The sequence below is a fragment of the Rhinopithecus bieti genome, unplaced genomic scaffold (assembly GCF_001698545.2).
Source record: "Rhinopithecus bieti isolate Rb0 unplaced genomic scaffold, ASM169854v2 scaffold_2077, whole genome shotgun sequence".
NCBI classification, from domain to species: Eukaryota; Metazoa; Chordata; class Mammalia; order Primates; family Cercopithecidae; genus Rhinopithecus; species Rhinopithecus bieti.
In genome coordinates this window covers 2,101,618-2,106,428 of record NW_016803882.1, presented here as the reverse complement: position 1 = coordinate 2,106,428, position 4,811 = coordinate 2,101,618, and the positions used below count along the sequence as shown (strand labels likewise).

At 39.3% G+C, this 4,811-nt stretch overlaps 1 pseudogene; it reads left to right on the top strand.

Moving 5' to 3' along the window:
- Positions 1–2,928: 2,928 nt before the first annotated feature.
- LOC108518509 (BTB/POZ domain-containing protein KCTD9 pseudogene) lies at positions 2,929–3,772 on the top strand (annotated as a pseudogene).
- Positions 3,773–4,811: the final 1,039 nt, after the last annotated feature.

The following is a 4,811-nucleotide window of genomic DNA, read 5'->3' as shown; positions in this document are numbered from 1 at the left end:
CCAAGCATGGTGGCTCACACCTGTAATCCCAGCACTTTGGGAGGCTGAGATGGGAGGATCACTTGAGGTCAGGAGTTCAAGACCAGCCTGGCCAACATGGTGAAATCCCCTCTCTACTAAAAATACAAAAATTATCTGGGGGTTTTGGTGGATGCCTATAATCCCAGCTACTCAGGAGGCTGAGGCAGAAGAATCTCTCGAACCCGGGAGGCAGAGGTTGCAGTGAGCCAAGATCATGCCACTGCACTCCTGGGTGACACAGCGAGACTCCACCTCAAAATAATAATAATAATAATAATAAATTAAATAGGTAAATAGAAAGGTTAAAAATGTAAAACAAATAGTATACTTAATTTATAGAAAGCAAAAAAGTTGAGTAAAAGTAAATGGAATTATAATACACTACAAGGTACAGCAAGGCAAAGCAATGGATACTATTTACATGGTCATCATGACAAATATTGATTTATCAAACATGTAGTAATATTGGTAGAACAGGGTGTTACATGTGTGGAGGGGCGGGGGAAAAGTGTAAAAGTGTGAAATCCTACCTTCCATCGTGGAAATTGGTGGGAAGGTAGGAAGAAGAAATAGTGATGTCTATGCATTATTTAGAAATATGGGGATAAATAGCAAAAAGAACAGCTAAAAGAGTGAAAAAGAGAAGGTAAGGTGGAAAGCAGTCGGGCTTGCCAAATGTTTTAATTTACATACTCTCGGCTTGTTTTAAATATAAAATAATTATAATAGAGCACCAAAGAAAGAGAATCTTCCTTCAGAATTATCAAACAACAATTTTAATGGTAGAACCTAATCCTTCCTCTTTAAGTTCTAACAGGAACAATGTAGTTGATGGCAATTTTCTAAAAAGAGTAACTCTTTGAGTCCCGATGATTCTTTTACTTAAATAAGCAAGAAGTTTAGCTTTCAGGATTTTTTATTTCAGATATTAAAACATCAGCACAAACACTTGTATTTTTTTTTTAATAGGAAAAAAAGAAAAAGGAATTCCCTCTGGTGAATTGCATGGGTTTAAGGCCACAGATCAGGGGTGACAATAATATACACTTGGCCCTGCTATATATTGCTATCAGAAGGTGTTACTCAAGATCACCTATTCCAAAACAAAATCTGAGGTTTTGGTTCCATGTCTAAAAATCCCACATTGCGAGATAATTTGGTTACTGAGGGGTATTTAATACAATCACTTTACCTTGAAGGATTCATCAAAAGCTGATATTACTTTAATTTAGATGTCTCCTATTTCTCATTTATATTGGAAAGACTAAGAAGATCATGATCATACTATACTGTATAGAAACATGGAATTCATGGTCCCATTTGTTTCCGTTTTGGAAAAACACCTACATTTTTTAATTTTATAAATGCAAAGAATAAAATTACATCAAAATAGAATAAACAGTGTGCTTCATCCATGAAAACAACTTTTCTAAATTTGACATCTGGCTATGCCCACTGCAACTATCTAATAAAATCTATGTATCTTCCCCAAATTGGAAACCTAGAACACCATCCATCGACAATTTGTTAGAGTGTAATCTCACTATTCTGCCACCCAGAATATTGATCACAAGCTCAGTATCAAAGCATGATTTCGATCTCCTGACCTGGTGACCGCCGTCTCGGCCTCCCAAAGTGCTGGGATTACAGGCTTGAGCCACCGCGCCCGGCTGTCTTTGCTAATAGCAGCACTTTGGGAGGCCGAGACGGGCGGATCACCACGAGGTCAGGAGATTGAGACCATCCTGGCGAACACGGTGAAACCCCGTATCTACTAAAAAATACAAAAAAACTAGCCGGGCGAGGTGGTGGGCGCCTGTAGTCCCAGCTACTGGGGAGGCTGAGGCAGGAGAATGGCGTAAACCCGGGAGGCGGAGCTTGCCGTGAGCTGAGATCCGGCCACTGCACTCCAGCCTGGAGGACAGAGCGAGACTCCATCTCAAAAAAAAAAAAATGAATAGTGCTGCAATGAACATACGTGTGGATGTATCTTTGTGACAGAATAAATCTTGCAGTTCCTAATCATGACATGCATGACATGCAGTCATACCTCCACATTTGCCGATCATAATCTCTCTCCCTGGAGTACCCCCTTCTGCTTTTTTCCAACTTCAAGACTCATATCTCTACAAAGATTTTTTTTTCCAACCACTCTTTGCACTTTTACTACACCTCTAAGGTAGCCGCTAGCACACTCTACTTGCTATTATTTGTCTAATAGATTTTTCTTCCATACTAGACAGTGGGCTGCAAAGTCAATGGACAATATTGCACCCATCTTAGAGCCTAGCACAAAGAAACTTTAATAAATATCTGGGGATTGAATGAATGAATGAATGAATGAATGAATGAATGAATGAAATATAAATGAAGGGAATATATTTATAAAACCTTAAGGATAAAGTACCTGACCTGAGAATAAACCTTGAAGTAGTTGAGATTCAACCACTTGAGGTGACATTTTGGTATTTATAATAAACCCAAAAATATAAGAGAACCATTAGGGAGTTATTACACGTCGGTTAATCACAATGCTTTCAATGTATGTTCTGTTCAGCTCATTAATCTTGGTAATATTATTAGAAGAAGGCCAGCATGTATGTGGTATGTCTCCAAGGGCAGGAAGGTGGCAAAGGGAGGCAAATCCGAGTGGGTGGAGGGAGGGGAAGGGCGGGAGGAGAAAAAGGTGGGCGGAGGACCAGGTGGGAGGGTGGCAGCTCACTCAGGACCCAGCGGGGGCAGCGCGATGAGGCAGGTGGCCCTGTTTCTGAACGGCAGCCCCAAGAACGGAAGTATCCTCAGACAGATTCTAAGCCTCCTGAAGGATTGTTAGGATTCCACACAGACTGGCTGACATTAAATGTTGGAGAGCGGTACTTTACAACTACATGGAGCACTTTAGTGAATAAAGACGCTGACGGTATGCTGGCCCATAAGTGTAAGGACAAAGGTGTCTGGGGGAAATAAGCAAGATCATAAAGGAGCTTTCTTAATTGACCGAAGTCCTGAGTACTTTGAACCCATTTTGAACTACTTGCATCATGGACAGCTCATTGTAAATGACGGCATTAATTTATTGGGTGTGTTAGAAGAAGCAAGATTTTTTGGTATTTACTCATTGATTGAACACCTAGAAGTGGCAATAAAGAATTCTCAACCACTGGAGTATCATTCACCAATATCCCGAAAGGAATTTGTCCGATTTTTACTAGCAACTCCAACCATGTCAGAACGGCGATGCCAGGGTTTCAACTTCAGTGGTGCTGATCTTTCTCGTTTGGACCTTGGATACATTAACTTCAAAATGGCCAATTTAAGCCACTGCAATCTTGCACATGCAATTCTTTGCTGTGCAAATCTTGAATGAGCTGATCTCTCTGGATCCGTGCTTGACTGTGCAAATCTCCAGGGAGTCAAGATGCTCTGTTCTCATGCAGAAGGAGCATCCCTGAAACTGTGTAATTTTGAGGATCCTTCTGGTCTTAAAGCCAATTTAGAAGGTGCTAATCTGAAAGGTGTGGATATGGAGGGAAGTCAGACGACAGGAATTAACCTGAGAGTGGCTACCTTAAAAAATGCAAAGTTGAAGAACTGTAACCTCAGAGGAGCAACTCTGGCAGGAACTGACTTAGAGAAGTGTGATCTCTCTGGGTGTGATCTTCAAGAAGTCAACCTGAGAGGGTCCAACGTGAAGGGAGCTAGATTTGAAGAGATGCTGACACCACTACACATGTCACAAAGTGTCAGATGAGAATTTTAGGGGCTGGAGGAAGATGTGCAAGATGAAAATGTTTTCCTTATCACTTTTCTTTCTCCACCCACTCAGTTGTCTTGAAGAAATAAAACTATAAGGAAATTAAAAAAAAAAAAAATTTAGAGGATTATGCTTGTTCTCAGTGATGCATAAGGGAAAAAGCTGACTTTTTTTTTTCCATATTCTGATTTTCAACACAAAAGCACTCATTTAATACATGTAGGGAAACTAGATATTGCTGCCTTTTGAACGGGGTAGGGGGGTTTATCTGGTTTTATGACTAGGAATAGTATCTATTATATTTGCTTTTAAATAGGCATGATGTGGAAATACCATCTTGGTTTGAGATGCATTTGAGGATTTTAATTGATGGAAAGCACTACATATGCAATTATAGTTATTGAATACCTAGATGCACTATCAATATTTAAATTGTTAAAACTTTATGAAAACTTGGAAAAGATTGTTTAGGTTTATAAATAGCTTTAGTGATCCCTCCCCTCTTTAAATACCTTTCACACCACGTGAATATGGTGAGATCAGACTCCCTAAGACTCTTTTCAGGTTCATTTTTAAAATGTTTACTTTTTAGGACAAAACAGTAGCTAAATTAAAGTAATATCCAGTTCTTACTGATTGAGACAGAGTGGAAAGAAAGACATCGTTGTACATCACTGTCATTCCAAAGGTACAGTGGGACTCTGGATGGAGGAAGAACTTACCTATCACTACAACACTTATAGGTGAGAATTTCTCAGAATTTCATTCTAGGCAAGTTCCACTCAACACCAGACCAAGCAATTCTATCTATTTACACTGTAGCCTATTTTTCTCATACAATCCTCACAAGCATAGGAAGATACTTCAAAACCAAAAAACCGAGGTACATCATTAATATTCATTTAATTCAAATACCAAATAGTTTATATAAGGCCAGCTTAGAAATAGATACTAAATCCAGAGCTACTGCAATCAAAGCTTTTATGAATGAATATGGTAAAGTTGCCTGCTAAAAGGCAACGTAATATAATTGCAG